Source organism: Eutrema salsugineum, unplaced genomic scaffold (genome assembly GCF_000478725.1).
Source record: "Eutrema salsugineum unplaced genomic scaffold, Eutsalg1_0 scaffold_3, whole genome shotgun sequence".
Lineage (NCBI taxonomy): Eukaryota > Viridiplantae > Streptophyta > Magnoliopsida > Brassicales > Brassicaceae > Eutrema > Eutrema salsugineum.
Genome location: NW_006256756.1, coordinates 7,811,037 through 7,829,708, shown reverse-complemented (window position 1 = coordinate 7,829,708; position 18,672 = coordinate 7,811,037). Strand labels below are relative to the sequence as shown.

Sequence of the window (18,672 nt, the reverse complement as noted above, 5' to 3'; positions counted from 1 at the left end):
GACGAATAATTTCCGGCGATATTACGACGATTTTCTTGTGTTGGTAATTTTACGACGATTTTACGACGATTTCTATTTTACGACAATTGTTTTACGACGATTTTCCATTCGTCGGTAATTCGACGTAAAAGGCCCATTACGTCGATTTTACGTCGATATCTGCCGACGTAAAAGGCGATCTTTCTTGTAGTGATCCCAGCTAGTGTTTGTGCGGCCTTGTGGGTTTGTTCTTCCAGAACCCAGAACTCGAACATGATTGGCCAGATCATCAAATTTTCTGTTGAATTCTTCAGAGATTGAATCAATTCTCTTGAGCAGGGTGATTTCGGTGAGAATCTGCTGATCAAGGAACTGGTTTATCATTCCTTCGAGACGTCCCAAACGTCTGCTGATCCTCAAGTTGTCCTCTTGCTGATTAGGGTTCTGCGGTGGAGGATGATAGGTGTGTGGCTAGAATTGGTTGGAGGAGGACCATAAGGATCTTCCCGGCGTCAAACAGGCTCTCTACGCCGGTAGTATGGATGATTTAGCTGGCTGTATCGATCCATGTAGCTAAGATCTCGGGCTTGATGTTCTTCTCTGCGTCTGGTGGCTTGAGGAGTGTTGTAAAAACCTCACTCATAGTAGGGATTTCGATTTATAGGGTCTGTTGCTTCTGGAATGGAAACAAAAAGAACCGAAAAATGGAAATATGCAGAAAAAGGGTTCTAAAGTCGATTTACCAACTTTTTTTAGTGTTTTGCGGAAATGAAAACGCGTGTTTTCCACGGCAACGGCGCCAAAAACTTTATGTGTTGTCATGTGAGTGTTGTCAAGTTTTACCCCAAATGAAATCAATAGCCGCAAGTGCACAGCTGATCGATTGTAGTACTTAGGGATCGAATCCACAGGAAAGGAGGATCTTTCCTGCAAAAGCCTTTGAACGAAATATAAAGTAAGGAAGTCTAGAACCAGGCGATTTTTGTGAGGGTTTTGGTGGTATCTTTAAAACGTAAAAACTAATCTTAACGAGAAAATACGGGAATTAAAATGACCTAATAACTAAACTTAATGAAATCGACTAAAACGAGAAAAACGGCTAAACCTTGTTGCTTAATCGATTGAAAGAGTAAAAATATTAGACAAAAATTTGAATGAAAATCGTTGTAAATCTATAGGAAAAAGGCGCTGGGTTTCAAGGAAGTTTTCTCAGGGGTATGAACGATTCAAAACATTGCTAGAGAGTAAATTTGATAAGATCTTAGCTTAAACTTTTTCGAACAAGAGTCACGGACGTATGAATACGCCACTGTCGTGATCATAGACAACTATCTCTCTCAACCCTGACCAGTAGGTTTCCACTCTGGTCCTGGTAGAGAAGAGATGCATTATGTTTAAGACTCGTCAGCATGCACAGATCGCCTATAAGTAGGTTTCCACTCCTATGTTTTTTTTGCTCTCCCAAACTAGATCTGACACCTGATGAACAATTTCGTGTCACCAAGCATTTGGATCAGATTGTAGTTCATGACGGTACTCTCATGCAGTAAAAATAAATTCAGAAGAAAAAGTTCTAAGATTCGGCTTCAATAGCTCATGGAATCCTCATTGAACATATATATCCGATCCAAAATCCCTTAGACCCAACAATAAAACTACTCAGACATGATGAACGAAATAAAAAACATAGTATTAAAAAGTAAATCAATAGTCGAAATTGAAAAAGAAAGAACAAGGGTTCAAGAGATAGATCTCTCTCTTGCTAAACCTAAAAACAAAAGATTAAAGTAAAATTTCTTGTAAAGTATTTCGTTTCCCTTCTTCTCCGTTTAAAAATGACTTAAATGATAAGTATTTATAGTCTCCAATGCTCTCTGGTGTCTAGGGTTCTGGAATTGAGTCTAAGAAATGGGGGCTTCAGAAATGGGACCTTTTAACTCGGAGTTGGCTGGCCGCGGTCGGGATGTGCGTGACCGCGGGGAATGGATGGTTGGCCGCGGTCGGGATGCCTAGCTCTGACTGTGGTGAAATGGCTGTTGGCCGCAGGTGGAAACGCTTACCGGCTGGTTTATGGGACATCTTGCTCTTCGCGTATCTTTTGATTGAACCGTTGGATGGCCAAGCTGTAAAGTGTGCTGGAAAGCTGATACTTCCATCTTTGAGATCTCTAATTTGAGCTGGATCAGACGGTGAGAAAGCCTTTAATCGGGGGAGAACTTCTGACGGTTAGACTCTGAGCTGAAAATCTGGTCTTCTATCCATTTTGTTAAGCTTTTTCCTAAGTTTCCTGAAAAGAGTCTGTGAACTAAAAATACTAGAAAAACGTAATAAAAGTACTTGAAAGCAATAAAAAACATAGAAAAAGTGGTCAAAATACGGTGTTATCACTGAACACCAGAACAAGGTCCAGAAGCTGTGATCCTCCAATCCTCTGCATAAACAACATCAATATGTTAGAGAGAAGAGGAAGAAGACCAAGAGAAGAGGTTCTAGTTGAGGAAATGGAACAGCAAACAAGGCAGAACATCAGGCTGAGGTTAACCAAAACCAAGCATCAAGGAATGAGCAGCAAGCTTATTTAAATCAAAACATGGATGGAAGGAATGAGCACCAGGCTCAGGTTAACCAAAACCAAGCTGATAGAAATGAGCATCAGGCTCATGTGAATCAAGAAAACCAACACCAGAACAGGCATCACCAACGTCAAGGTGTTGCTTAGAATCAAGCCCACCCTAACCCACCCATACGTCAAGCTCACCATGAAGTGAGGATTCAGATCTTTGTTAGGGCCAATGACAGGGCCAATGATCATCAGAGTAGACATGGTATCCAAGCTCCAGCTGTGGAAAACAACAAATTTGAGGTTAAAGCATCTCTTCTCAACATGGTGCAAAACTCAAAGTTTCATAGGTTACCAATGGAGGATCCCTTGGACCATCTAGACAACTTTGACAGTATCTGCAACCTCACAAGATAAATGGTGTATCTGAAGATGGTTTCAAGCTGATACTCTTTCCCTTCAGTCTAAGACATAAAGCAAGACAGTGGGAGAAGAATATTCTTCAGGTTTCTATACAGACTTGGGAACAATGCAAGGAAGCTTTCTTGTCCAAGTTCTTTTCAACCTCCAGGACAGCAGAGCTTAGGAACCAGATCTCATCATTTACCCAACACCACAATGAAACTTTTGGTGAAGCTTTGGAAAGATTCAGAAGCTACACTATACAATGCCCTCACCATGAGTTTTCTGAAGCATCATTGCTAAGCACTCTTTATAGAGGTGCCCTACCAAAGAAACCAGCTTGATACTTCCTCCGATGGGAACTTCTTAGCCAAGGAGATCAATGCTGTCATGGAGCTAGTTGAGAATTTGGAATTGAACAATGATACTTATGGTGAGGCATATGATATGTATAATAAAGGAGAGGGCTGTAGTGAGGAGCATAGAATGAGAAAGGATATCAAACTGCAAAGCAAGCTAGACAAGGTCTTAGTTGCTACTCAAAACCCACTTCATTTTGTTAGGGAATTTGATAGGCAAGCTCAATGTTTCGAAAATGTGAATGAAGAAGGTTTGACTCAAAAAGAGCTCCACTATATTGGGAACCAAAACAAGTTCAACAGGTTCAAAAATTACAATCCAAATGTAGCTAACCCTGGAGACCAAGTGTATCCTTCTCAGCAAGTTCAGACTCAAGGTTTTGCTCCAAAGAATCAGTTCCAAGGAAATTACTAAGGGCAAAAAGCTTTTTAACAACCAACAGTTTAGAACCAAGGAAATAGCTTCCCAAATCAAGTCAGTTTCCAGCAACAGAAGTCCTATCCTCCAGGATTTGGACAGCCACAGGTTCAATAGGGTAGTTCTCAACAACAAGGTTAAGACATCAATTAGGTTCTACAACAGCTTCTCCAAGCACAACAACAACTCAATTCTCGCGCAAGTGACCTCAGTTCCAAGATAGAGATACTAGAAACCAAAATTAAGACTCTTTAGGAAAACAAAGGCATCTCCACTTCTGAATCTCAAAGTTCTCTGCCAGGCAAAGTTGTTTCAAAGCCCAAAGAGTATTGCAATGCCATATACTCAAATGATGAGAATTCTGCTGCTGTTCAGGAACTTGAATACCTTCTTTATGGCAAAGTCTTTAATGAGTTAAACCCCAACACTGAAGATGAGGACGCCATTATAGAAGACCATGGGAACCTGTTCTATGATCTCAATGAGGACATTGAGACAGAAGGTGGGGAGGCAGCCTGTTTTGTTCAGAAAAGGGATGATTCTGAGTCTATTAAAGCAAAAGGACAGCAAGTAGATCACGCAAAGCCAAAAGATAGAGTCTCTAGCCTTGATTCATCAATGGTGAAGCCTAAATCCCTCCCAAAGCTAAGAAATCCAGGGAAATTCTCCATCACATGCTCTCTTGGCAAATTCGAGGTTGAGAATGCTTTGTGTGATTTTGGATCATGTGTTAGTGTGATGTCGGTGGTGATACTAGGGATCAAGACTTTAAAGAACCACCCTACTTCAATTACATTTGGAGAATCCCAATCTAAAACCAAAATAAACCATTTGGGATCCTTGAAGACTATCCACTAAGGGTTGGATAATGCATAATCTCCACTGGTTTTGTAGACATGAAGATGAAGAAAACCAAAGAGCTCAATCTATTGCTTGGAACTCCATTTCTCAACACCACAGAAGCAAGAATTGACTTTGATACCCTAAGAGTGGTGCTCACAAATTTGGATAAAGAAGTCTCTTACCTTGTTAAGCCCCCATTGATATGTTCATAATTTGCATCATTTAGGTTGTATATTTCATTCCAAATCATATCTTATTTCATACATTTTAGGTCTTTAGGGGTTGTTTTAGGACTTAGGAGTTGCATTAGGTCCCAATGAGTCTTTGCATGTTTGGAGTGTTTATCAGGTGCATTTGGAGCCGTTTGGAGTTAAAAAGATGAATCCAGGAAGAGAAATGGTGAACAAGGCTTGAAAGATGGTGAAAATGAGTTTTGGAGGTTCTCGGCCATTCTCGCGTACCGCAGGAAGGTTTTTCTCGGCCATTCGCATGTACCGCGGGTGGATTCCTCGGCCAAAACGCGTACCGGCTAGTTGAGTTTCTTGGCCAAAATTTCCAGGTGCAAACACATTTCCGAAATCGCCTGTCCGGGGAACCTTCCGGTCCGATTCAGCTGTCGGGTGCTTCATCAAAGTGCTCAAATGTTTTGAAAAGAAAGAAAAAAAGAGGCTAGAGGTTGCAAAAGAAAAAGAGCTGTGTAAAGTTGGAACTCCAAGACTTGAGAGTGTAAGTGAAAAGTAAGTCCCCTAGTGAGAGGAAAATAAGTGTGAAAAGTGAGGTTCTTGAGAAAGTGAGCAAGTGAGAAAGCTTTGAGTAGAGGGTGGGGTATGATGAGTCTTTGCCCTTGTATGCATAGGTTGCTTTTTACCTTTAGCATTCTGCCAAAGTTTGATCATTCATAGAGAGATCCCTTTGCTGCATTAAACCCGCTTGAACACTAATGAGATCATTTTAATCTCATAGCCTCTCCCTTAGCCAAGCCAGCTTGTTTTAACATTGCATCATTAGATTCACCTGATAAAAGATTAATGAATGTGAAAGAGTTGAGAGAGAGAGAAGAACTTGTGGAGATTCCTTGTTGAGTTGATATATATATCTGAGTATGACTTTGCATTGCATAATTGAGCATGAACTTGAATTCTAATTGTGATCACTTCTCTCATTAAGGAATATGAACTCCCAATGCATCCAACCTCTTTCTCTCATTTGCTATTTTTGCTTGAGGACAAGCAAAGGACAAGTGTGGGGGAGTTGATATGTTCATAATTTGCATCATTTAGGTTGTATATTTCATTCCAAATCATATCTTATTTCATGCATTTTAGGTCTTTAGGGGTTGTTTTAGGACTTAGGAGTTGCATTAGGTTATGAGTCTTTGCATGTTTGGAGTGTTTATCAGGTGCATTTGGAGCCATTTGGAGTTAAAAAGATGAATCCAGGAAGAGAAATGGTGATCAAGGCTTGAAAGATGGTGAAAATGAGTTTTGGAGGTTCTCGGCCATTCTCGCGCACCGCAGAAAGGTTTTTCTAGGCCATTCGCATGTACCGCGGGTGGATTCCTCGGCCAAAACGCGTACCGGCTAGTTGAGTTTCTCGGCCAAAATTTCTGGGTGCAAGCATATTTCCGAAATCGCCTATCCGGGGAACCTTCCGGTCCGATTCAGCTGTCTGGTGCTTCATCAAAGTTGGAGAAGGTTGGATCATGGTTCAAGAGCAATTGGAGTCATAGGATTTGGAGGCGTGAGCAGAGAGTTAAGCTCGTCGGAAGAAACTCCTGTTTTGCTGCCGTTTTGGACCGACCCGATGAGCTCCGAAGAATGCGAAGGACGGTGCACTTATAGACCGATTCAGTTTACAGGGCCTTCATCAGAATCCGAGATATTTGAGTCTTTTTTCTAGAACGTTTGAGATCATTCAATTCGGAGCTAGGAGCAAGAAGATAACGTTTCCGGAATGGACACACGTCTAGAAGCCTCTTTCTGATCATGTCAATGCATTGCGAAGATGAGCCCTCCAGGAAACCATCCACTTCCCAAGAGACCGAAGGTTCCTTCACCAAAGTTGAAGATATATGAGCCTTCTGTCCTCTGAAGCCGGAATCACACAATTCGGACCCATATCCTGGAAGTTACGCCTCCCTGAATGCGAAGTGGTTCAAGCTGCCCTGAATGCTGCGAGATAGTCTTGCGACTTGGTTAACTCGCAAAGCCTGAAGATGAATGCCTGGAAGTTGAGCTGCGAGTTGAGAAGTGCGGGTAAGCTATCACTGGATGAGGTCTGAGGCTCCCGAGCAAGAAAAATGCTAAGTCCACAATCGTGCGGCTTAGGCATGCGAGTTGGCCGCGCTTGGAACTAAACCGCACAATGACTCGCAATCTACACCGACTTGAGCCTGCGACCTGGGAGTAATGGAGACCAACCCGCACACATCCCTGAAGACCTTTGCTACATGGTCGTGCGAGTTAAAGATCAGAGAAGACTTAGCCGCAGCAAGACTCGCAATTCACATCTGGATGGGCATTCGGCTGAGTTTACAAGGTTTTATCTCGTTCAAAGCTCCTCTCCTTGGTTGTGCGACTTGGGCATGCGGCTTGGAACTAAAGGATGACCAAGTCGCACATGTACTTTTCCCAAATTTCGCCTTGGTCATGCGAGTTGAAGAAGAAGAAGATTAAGCCACACAAAGACTCACAAAACACATCTACTTGGGCGTGCGGCTAAGACCAAGCGATTTAAGTCTCACAAGACAGTTTCTTCACCTGTGCGACTTGGGCATGTGACCTGGGAGACACTGGACCAACTCGCATATTCTCCACTTTATTCACTAAAGCCGGGTCAGGACCCGGTTTGTTCCGGGCTGACCCGGTTCGTTTTTAGAGACATATAAATAGTTTTTAGGGTTTTTTTCCCAAGGACTTATGCTTGATTCCCTTTGTCTCTTGCCTCTTTTGTGAAAGACTCAACTTAAGAAGAGAAATATCGATTTTTAAGTGCTTAATCAAGAGAGTTTGAGAGATCTTTGTGTTTAAAGCTGCAAATCCATTATTATCCATCTTCCCCATATCTATTTCTCTTCATTAATCATGCCAATCTTCTCAACTTGCAAAGGTTTAAGAGAGATTAGTATGATTAGTGAGTAGTCACCTTAATGAGGTTCTAGATGTGTAGGTTAGGGTGCTAAAGTGTTAGATTATGAGTGCTTAGGGCTAGATTCATTGATTCATCTCTCTAAACAGCTGTTCTCTAGGCTAGATCCTTGCATATCACTTGAGATCTAGATTCTGGGAATTTCATGCACCAAAAGTGTTTGATGAAATTCTTGAAAGAGCTGTATTAGAGGTTTAAGCATTTGCTGCATGATGATGTATTGTTGATTGCTTTAATGATCATTTAGAACTGTTTATTAATGCATATTGATTCATGTTTCACAAATGATGATTTGGTTTGAAAATGGATTAGTGTAGGGGTTAATACCATCATGAGAGGATTAATCTAGATTAGAGTTCCTAATCATTTGAATCATGTCTCATCATTGGCATTAGCATTCCTAGTTTAGCACCAAAGCACCCTAGCCAACTATCATGTCTAGAATCTCATGCCTCCATCATATCATATTCATATCATTGGTCATTGTTTAGTTCTTCTTTAGTCATTAACCCTGTTTCAAGTTTGTAGTTGTCATTAGTCAATCAAAACCTCACTTGTTCACTTGAATTGAGAAACTGATCACATAGCTTAGTGTCTATCACCACATTCTTCGATTGATAACCTCTTTCTGCTACATTGACAAGGGGATTGATAGCCCTGAGACCCTAAACAGTTTTGTCTATCAATTGGCGCCGTTGCCAAAGTGTGGATTGTTTAGCATTAAGCTTTGATCTGTTCTTGAGATCAAGTGCTTTCTTTTTTGTTTTTACTGATTACTTTCAAGTTCTGTTTGTGATTTCAGGTGCATGAACACCAGGTCCAAATCAAGAAGCTGTGGTCCATCTTTCCCCCTCAACGACAACATTAATCTTTTGGTACCAAGGAGGAGAAGGGACAGACGTGGAAGACAGATTGATCAGGCTGATATGGAAGACCAAAGAGAGCATGTGGTGGACATAGAACAACCGGTTCAGGAGCAACAGGCTCAGGGTAATGGGGTTGGTAATGGAGTTGGTCAAGGGTTACATCAGGGTAATGTTCATCAGGAACAGGTGCATCAACAGCAAGCTTATGCCCACCAGGGACAAGCTCCAGCTCATCAGCAGAGGCATTAGGCCAATGCACAGCAAAGACAACAAGTGCACCACCAACACCAGCCCTTCCAACACCAGCAAAGGAGATATGAACAACCATAGGTCTATGTTGGAGAGAATGACAGGGCAAATGCTCATCAGTATGGAGCTGGAATTCAGGCACCACCTGTGCAAAACAACAACTTTGAAGTGAAGGCATCCTTGTTGAATATGGTCCAGAACTCAAAGTTCCATGGATTAGCAATGGAAGATCCCTTGGAACACTTGGATCAATTTGATAAAGTGTGTGACCTGACAAAGATAAATGGAGTTTCTGAACACAGTTTCAAGCTAAGATTATTCCCCTTCGGTCTTGGTGACAAAGCTCACCAATGGGAGAAGAATCTTCCAAGAGGCTCCATTCAAACCTGGGAGCAATGCAAGCAAGCCTTCCTGTCTAAGTTCTTCTCCACCTCCAGAACTGCTAAACTAAGGAATCAAATCTCTAGCTTCACTCAGCACAGCAATGAGAGTTTTGGTGAAGCATATGAGAGATTCAGGAGCTACACAAACCAATGCCCACACCATGGGTTTAGAGAGGCTTCTCTTCTCAGCACACTTTATAGAGGAGCTCTTCTCAAGATTGGAAACCAGCTGGATACTGCTTCCAATGGGAACTTTCTGGGTAAGGAGATACATTCTGCTTTAGAGCTAGTGGAGAACTGGGCAATGAGCAATGACACTTATGGTGAAGACTATGACAGATCAAATAGATCTGAAGGTTCAAGCTCAGAACAGAGGCTCAGTAGAGAAGTTAAGGAGTTGAGGAGTGAATTGGACAAGTTGAAATTCACAACTCAGAAGCCAATGCATTTTGTTGGTGAGTATGAGGAACCTTCTCAGATCTTTGAGAACATAAGTGAAGAAGGTCTCACCCAGGAGGAGCTTAACTACATTGGGAATCAGAGATTCCAGAGATATCAGTATGGCAATGCAAATCAGAATCTCTCCTACAGGAATCCCTATGTGGCAAACCCACAAGACCAGGTCTATCCCAATTCTCAAGCTCCAAAGAACTTTGTTCCCAAGAAAAACTTTCAAGGGTCTTTCCAACCCAAGAATCAGTTTGCTCAGAATCAGGGTTTTGGTCAGCAACAGCAACCATTTCAGGGTACTGGTTTCAGTTCACAACAACAGCAAAAGGCACCACCAGGGTTTGGTCCACCACAGTTCCAACAGCAGGCGCCGGTTCAACAACAGTTTCAGCCACCAATGGTTCAGCAGCAGCCACAGATGGGGTCAGATATGGTTGGTATTCTGCAACAACTACTTCAAGGTCAACAAATATTTGCAAGCCAGAATGCAGCCATGCAACAGGAAATCAAGGAATTGAAGTAGAACCAGACCTCCAGCTCAAGGAACCAAGGTCACCTACCTGGAAAACCTAAACCCAACCCCAAGGAATATGCTAAGGCTATTACACTGAGGAGTGGAAAGGAGTTACCTGGTATTGAGAACAACAATGTGATCATTGAGGACAATGATCAAACTGAGGGGGAGGCTGCCTTAAAAGATGATCAAGTTGCTGAGAAATTAAGGAAAGAAAAGGGTAGAGAGGTAGCAAAGGAACCTGAACCAGAAAAGACATATGTGCCACCACCTCCATACCAACCCAAGCTCCCATTCCCAGGGAGGTTTAAGAAGCAGCTTGTAGACAAGGCAATAGCTGTATTTGAGAAGGCACTCAATGAGACACCACTCACTATGCCTCTCATTGATGCATTCCTAATGATGCCAAAGATGGGTAAGTTTTTGAAGGATGCCATTCTGAACAAGACTAAAGAACTTCAAGGCATGGTGGTACTAAGTCATGAATGCAGTGCTATCATTCAGAAGAAGTCCATACCAAGAAAGTTGACTGATCCAGGGAGTTTCACACTCCCTTGTGCCATTGGACCTCTTCTATTCTCTGGATGTCTTTGTGATCTAGGAGCATCAGTCAGCTTGATGCCATTCTCCATAGCAAAGAAGCTGGGCTTTAGAGTCTTCAAACCAGCAAGGATCTCTCTTATCCTTGCAGATAGATCAGTTAGATTGCCTGTTGGTATGTTGGAAGATCTGCCTGTCAAGATTGGTGGTTTTGAGGTTCCAACAGATTTTGTTGTGCTGGAAATGGATGAGGAACCAGTTGATCCTCTTATCTTGGGCAGGCCATTCCTGGCCACTGCAGGAGCTATTATTGACGTGAGAGGTGGGGTAATAGAGCTTCAACTTGGGTCTGAGAAGCTCAAGTTTGATGTGAATGAAATGATGAAGAAACCCACCATTGAAGGTCAATGCTTTTATGTGGAGACAATGGATCAGTTGGCTGATGAGTTTCTTGAGGAACTGAACACTGAGGATCCTCTTCAAGCTACTCTAACTCAAGAACAAGGAGACAATGGGCTCTTAGCAGAAGAAAGCGAGGGGTATAAGCTGTATTTGGACAATGCTAGAGAAGTTGGTCCTGAGACAAGGTTTTTGGAACTGGAACAAAGTGGCTCTGAGGTCTTGGCTATCAAAGGAGCAGAAATGAGCCAATGCAGCTTGGACAAGGATTGGAATGAGGCTTATGCACCCCCTGTTGAGCTCAAGCCTCTACCAACAGGGCTCAGTATGCATTCTTGGGCTTAAACTCCACATATCTAGTAATCATCAATGATAGCTTATTAGAGCATCAAGAGAGTGCATTGCTTAGTGAGATAAGAAAGTTCAGGAGAGCCATAGGATACTCTTTGGCTGATATTAGAGGGATCTCTCCTGACATTTGCACCCACAAGATACACCTAGAGGACCAATCTATGTCCTCTATTGAGCATCAACGACGTCTTAACCCCAACCTTAAGGAGGTGGTTAAGAAGGAGATACTCAAGCTTCTTGAGGCAGGGATAATTTACCCAATCTCTGACTCAAGATGGGTATCTCCTGTTCATGTTGTGCCCAAGAAGGGTGGTATCACAGTGGTTAAAAACGAGAAGGATGAGCTGATAGCTACTAGAACTGTCACAGGACACAAAATGTGTATAGACTATAGAAAGCTCAATGCAGCCTCTAGGAAGGATCATTTTCCTTTGCCTTTCATTGATTAAATGTTAGAGAGGCTTGCAAAACTGAATCGGTCTGGAAGTTCACCGTCCTTCGCGTTCTTCGGAGCTCATCGGGTCGATCCAAAACGGCAGCGAGACAGGGGTTCCTTCCGACGAGCTTAACTCTCTGCTCACGCCTCCAAATCCTATGATTCCACCTGCTCTGGAACCATGATCCAATCTTCTCCAACTTTGATGAAGCACCCGACAACTGAATTAGAACGGACGGTTCCCCGGACAGGCGATTTCGGAAATGTGTCTGCACCCGGAATTTTGGCCGAGAAATTTAACTAGCTGGTACGCGTTTTGGCCAAGAAATCCACCCGCGGTACATGTGAATGGCCGAGAAAAACCTTCCTGCGGTACGCGAGAATGGCCGAGAAACTCCAAAATCCATTTTCACCATCGTTCAAGCCTTGATCACCATTTCTCTTCCTGGATTCATCTTTTCAACTCCAAATAGCTCCAAATGCACCTGATAAACACTTCAAACATGCAAAGACTCATTGGGACCTAATGCAACTCCTAAGTCCTAAAACAAACTCTAAGGACCTAAAACGCATGGAATAAGATATGATTTGGAATGAAATATACAACCTAAATGATGTAAATTATGAACATATCAACTCCCCCACACTTGTCCTTTGCTTGTCCTCAAGCAAAAAGAGCAAATGAGAGAGAGAGGTTGGATGCATTGGGAGTTCATATTCCTTAATAAGAGAAGTGATCACAGTGAAAATTCAAGTTCATGCTCAATTATGCAATGCAAAGCCATACTCAGATATTTATCAACTCAACAAAGAATCTCCACAAGTTCTTCTCTCTCTCAACTCTTTCACATTCATTAAGTTTTTATCAGGTGAATCTAATGATGCAATGTTTAAGCAAGCTGGCTTGGCTAGGGAGAGGCTATGAGATTAAAATGATCTCATTAGTGTTCAAGCGGGTTTAATGCAGCAAAGGGATCTCTCTATGAATGATCAAACTTTGGTAGAATGCTAAAGGTAAAAAGCAACCTATGCATACAAGGGCAAAGACTCATCACACCCCACCCTCTACTCAAAGCTTTCTCACTTGCTCACTCTCTCAAGAACCTCGCTTTTCATACTTATCTTCCTCTCACTAGGGGACCTACTTTTCACTTTCACTCTCAAGTCTTGGAGTTCAAACTTTACACAGCTCCTTTTTCTTTTGCAACCTCTAGCCTTTTTTTTTTCTTTCTTTTCAACACATTTGAGCTCTTTGGCTTCTTTTCTTTTTCGTTTACTTAGAGGCTAGACTCTTTCTTTTCAAGACACTAGAGCTCACTTTATTTAACTCAAAACTCCAAGACTGATTTCTTTTTCTTTCATTCCCCTAGCTATTTCCACTCTCTCTTTTCCACTCATCTCACCTTTTTCCACTTACCAACAAGTCTTTTCCCCCACACTTATTCCTTGCCAACACTCTCAGTTCCTTGATGTTGGAACACATCACTCAATGAGATCTGCCCTTGTCGCTCTAAACCTAACACTTTCTGCTAAGTTTGATCCAAGGTGGCCTTTCAATTCACACACAAACATTGGCTTGAAAGAAGGATGGGTTCAAGGTGAGGGAACTGATCCATGATGCGGATTCAGCTACTTGAGCTAAGGAAAAAAAGGCGGTAAAAACAATGGTTCTAGCTCAAGTATGTATATCGGTATCCACAAGCTTTTTCAAACAATGCATCACCAGATATTTTCAAGTCAAGTTCAAGGTTCCCACTTAATTAGAGTTGAGTTCAATTCAAACTTGCTTCTCAGATCCAGATCATTTCAGACTTTGCAAGCCCAGAAAAAGATTCACAAGCATATTCAGTTCAAGTTCTCAAAGTGATGTACTCTCTAGAAAACCTATCATTACTCCCTGCAAGATGCAACCTACATGAACATGCAATCTAGACTCAATCCTAAAAATGAGAATGCAACTACATGATCATTTTTTTTGTGAAAAGTTTTCTGATTTTTCCATTTTTTTGGTTTTTATATGCACTTAGATGAGACTACATGAATATGCAACTAGAATGTGACTCAAGACTCAAAGTATAAAATAAGAACAGAGAAAACATGATTAGTAAAAGATGAAACTCCTCCCCCACACTTAAATAACACAATCCCTTGTGTTATAAAAGCATGAGAAAGGAGTGAAAGCAAGGCAAACAAGTAAAATGCAAAAGAGAAAAGAAAGTCTACATGCATATGTACAGAGTTTGAAGTGTTTACCTCAATCGCTGAGGTCTAATTCCAGGTAGTGGGATGGGTTGGAGGTTGAACAGGATGGAGTTGAGTATCTAGGTGGGCTGCTCTCAGGTGAGTCTGGTAGGAACGCTGTGGCTGGGTTGATCCAGTCTTCTTTTCCTGGTGGGAGCACGAGGTCATGGGCTGCTGAGCTTTCTCCCACCTCTTCTCTTGTATCTTGTTTGGGTGAAGTGGCTGGAGCTGTGAGTTTCTTCACCTTCTTCTTTAGTTGCCTAACACAGTCAACTAGCTTGTGGATCGTTTTGTCTTGCCATTTGCACCATTTCTGAAGGCTGTTGACTCTTGAATACAGCTTCTTTTTGTGATACTCAGGTTCACCCCAAAAGTAAGGATCAAAATGGTACCGGCCTGCTCCCATCCTTCTTTCAAAATCTCTTGGCTCCTCATTCTCACAACCGGCAGTCCTAGCTGTGCTCTGCTCTTCAATTGGTTCTTTACCCTTGGATCCTGCTGCCCTCTTGCATTTGCGAATTGGAGGGTGAATGGCTGGGTGGTAGAGCTGATCCTTTAGAACAATAAAGGAGACATTGTGCCTTTCTGAGAGAGTGGTGATGGCTGGATGTGGCAACAGCACTTGGACCTTCTCATTTTGTAAGAGTTTGAAGGTGTACAAGAGGTTTTCACCATTGCTTTTTGTTACAAACCCAACCTTGGTGAGGGTTGCTTCATCAATCAACTCAGGCTTGACCTTAACATCATCAAAGACAAAACCTCTTGCTTTCAGAATCTTTGTCACTACCATCCATTGTGCAACTTAGTGAGCTTCTGAACCAGAAAAGGGTAGAGAGGTAGCAAAGGAACCTGAACCAGAAAAGACATATGTGCCACCACCTCCATACCAACCCAAGCTCCCATTCCCAGGGAGGTTTAAGAAGCAGCTTGTAGACAAGGCAATAGCTGTATTTGAGAAGGCACTCAATGAGACACCACTCACTATGCCTCTCATTGATGCATTCCTAATGATGCCAAAGATGGGTAAGTTTTTGAAGGATGCCATTCTGAACAAGACTAAAGAACTTCAAGGCATGGTGGTACTAAGTCATGAATGCAGTGCTATCATTCAGAAGAAGTCCATACCAAGAAAGTTGACTGATCCAGGGAGTTTCACACTCCCTTGTGCCATTGGACCTCTTCTATTCTCTGGATGTCTTTGTGATCTAGGAGCATCAGTCAGCTTGATGCCATTCTCCATAGCAAAGAAGCTGGGCTTTAGAGTCTTCAAACCAGCAAGGATCTCTCTTATCCTTGCAGATAGATCAGTTAGATTGCCTGTTGGTATGTTGGAAGATCTGCCTGTCAAGATTGGTGGTTTTGAGGTTCCAACAGATTTTGTTGTGCTGGAAATGGATGAGGAACCAGTTGATCCTCTTATCTTGGGCAGGCCATTCCTGGCCACTGCAGGAGCTATTATTGACGTGAGAGGTGGGGTAATAGAGCTTCAACTTGGGTCTGAGAAGCTCAAGTTTGATGTGAATGAAATGATGAAGAAACCCACCATTGAAGGTCAATGCTTTTATGTGGAGACAATGGATCAGTTGGCTGATGAGTTTCTTGAGGAACTGAACACTGAGGATCCTCTTCAAGCTACTCTAACTCAAGAACAAGGAGACAATGGGCTCTTAGCAGAAGAAAGCGAGGGGTATAAGCTGTATTTGGACAATGCTAGAGAAGTTGGTCCTGAGACAAGGTTTTTGGAACTGGAACAAAGTGGCTCTGAGGTCTTGGCTATCAAAGGAGCAGAAATGAGCCAATGCAGCTTGGACAAGGATTGGAATGAGGCTTATGCACCCCCTGTTGAGCTCAAGCCTCTACCAACAGGGCTCAGTATGCATTCTTGGGCTTAAACTCCACATATCTAGTAATCATCAATGATAGCTTATTAGAGCATCAAGAGAGTGCATTGCTTAGTGAGATAAGAAAGTTCAGGAGAGCCATAGGATACTCTTTGGCTGATATTAGAGGGATCTCTCCTGACATTTGCACCCACAAGATACACCTAGAGGACCAATCTATGTCCTCTATTGAGCATCAACGACGTCTTAACCCCAACCTTAAGGAGGTGGTTAAGAAGGAGATACTCAAGCTTCTTGAGGCAGGGATAATTTACCCAATCTCTGACTCAAGATGGGTATCTCCTGTTCATGTTGTGCCCAAGAAGGGTGGTATCACAGTGGTTAAAAACGAGAAGGATGAGCTGATAGCTACTAGAACTGTCACAGGACACAAAATGTGTATAGACTATAGAAAGCTCAATGCAGCCTCTAGGAAGGATCATTTTCCTTTGCCTTTCATTGATTAAATGTTAGAGAGGCTTGCAAAACTGAATCGGTCTGGAAGTTCACCGTCCTTCGCGTTCTTCGGAGCTCATCGGGTCGATCCAAAACGGCAGCGAGACAGGGGTTCCTTCCGACGAGCTTAACTCTCTGCTCACGCCTCCAAATCCTATGATTCCACCTGCTCTGGAACCATGATCCAATCTTCTCCAACTTTGATGAAGCACCCGACAACTGAATTAGAACGGACGGTTCCCCGGACAGGCGATTTCGGAAATGTGTCTGCACCCGGAATTTTGGCCGAGAAATTTAACTAGCTGGTACGCGTTTTGGCCAAGAAATCCACCCGCGGTACATGTGAATGGCCGAGAAAAACCTTCCTGCGGTACGTGAGAATGGCCGAGAAACTCCAAAATCCATTTTCACCATCGTTCAAGCCTTGATCACCATTTCTCTTCCTGGATTCATCTTTTCAACTCCAAATAGCTCCAAATGCACCTGATAAACACTTCAAACATGCAAAGACTCATTGGGACCTAATGCAACTCCTAAGTCCTAAAACAAACTCTAAGGACCTAAAACGCATGGAATAAGATATGATTTGGAATGAAATATACAACCTAAATGATGTAAATTATGAACATATCAACTCCCCCACACTTGTCCTTTGCTTGTCCTCAAGCAAAAAGAGCAAATGAGAGAGAGAGGTTGGATGCATTGGGAGTTCATATTCCTTAATAAGAGAAGTGATCACAGTGAAAATTCAAGTTCATGCTCAATTATGCAATGCAAAGCCATACTCAGATATTTATCAACTCAACAAAGAATCTCCACAAGTTCTTCTCTCTCTCAACTCTTTCACATTCATTAAGTTTTTATCAGGTGAATCTAATGATGCAATGTTTAAGCAAGCTGGCTTGGCTAGGGAGAGGCTATGAGATTAAAATGATCTCATTAGTGTTCAAGCGGGTTTAATGCAGCAAAGGGATCTCTCTATGAATGATCAAACTTTGGTAGAATGCTAAAGGTAAAAAGCAACCTATGCATACAAGGGCAAAGACTCATCACACCCCACCCTCTACTCAAAGCTTTCTCACTTGCTCACTCTCTCAAGAACCTCGCTTTTCATACTTATCTTCCTCTCACTAGGGGACCTACTTTTCACTTTCACTCTCAAGTCTTGGAGTTCAAACTTTACACAGCTCCTTTTTCTTTTGCAACCTCTAGCCTTTTTTTTTCTTTCTTTTCAACACATTTGAGCTCTTTGGCTTCTTTTCTTTTTCGTTTACTTAGAGGCTAGACTCTTTCTTTTCAAGACACTAGAGCTCACTTTATTTAACTCAAAACTCCAAGACTGATTTCTTTTTCTTTCATTCCCCTAGCTATTTCCACTCTCTCTTTTCCACTCATCTCACCTTTTTCCACTTACCAACAAGTCTTTTCCCCCACACTTATTCCTTGCCAACACTCTCAGTTCCTTGATGTTGGAACACATCACTCAATGAGATCTGCCCTTGTCGCTCTAAACCTAACACTTTCTGCTAAGTTTGATCCAAGGTGGCCTTTCAATTCACACACAAACATTGGCTTGAAAGAAGGATGGGTTCAAGGTGAGGGAACTGATCCATGATGCGGATTCAGCTACTTGAGCTAAGGAAAAAAAGGCGGTAAAAACAATGGTTCTAGCTCAAGTATGTATATCGGTATCCACAAGCTTTTTCAAACAATGCATCACCAGATATTTTCAAGTCAAGTTCAAGGTTCCCACTTAATTAGAGTTGAGTTCAATTCAAACTTGCTTCTCAGATCCAGATCATTTCAGACTTTGCAAGCCCAGAAAAAGATTCACAAGCATATTCAGTTCAAGTTCTCAAAGTGATGTACTCTCTAGAAAACCTATCATTACTCCCTGCAAGATGCAACCTACATGAACATGCAATCTAGACTCAATCCTAAAAATGAGAATGCAACTACATGATCATTTTTTTTGTGAAAAGTTTTCTGATTTTTCCATTTTTTTGGTTTTTATATGCACTTAGATGAGACTACATGAATATGCAACTAGAATGTGACTCAAGACTCAAAGTATAAAATAAGAACAGAGAAAACATGATTAGTAAAAGATGAAACTCCTCCCCCACACTTAAATAACACAATCCCTTGTGTTATAAAAGCATGAGAAAGGAGTGAAAGCAAGGCAAACAAGTAAAATGC

General features: G+C 42.1%; 2 non-coding genes across 2 annotated transcripts; both read right to left on the bottom strand.

Annotated features, from left to right (window-relative positions):
• Positions 1-3,118: 3,118 nt before the first annotated feature.
• Positions 3,119-3,224, bottom strand: LOC112085781. Its single transcript, XR_002899078.1, has one exon. It is a non-coding gene; the product is annotated as a small nucleolar RNA R71 (small nucleolar RNA).
• A 6,043-nt stretch (positions 3,225-9,267) lies between these two features.
• Positions 9,268-9,374, bottom strand: LOC112085586. The gene has a single exon (XR_002898888.1). It is a non-coding gene; the product is annotated as a small nucleolar RNA R71 (small nucleolar RNA).
• Between the last annotated feature and the right edge of the window lie 9,298 nt (positions 9,375-18,672).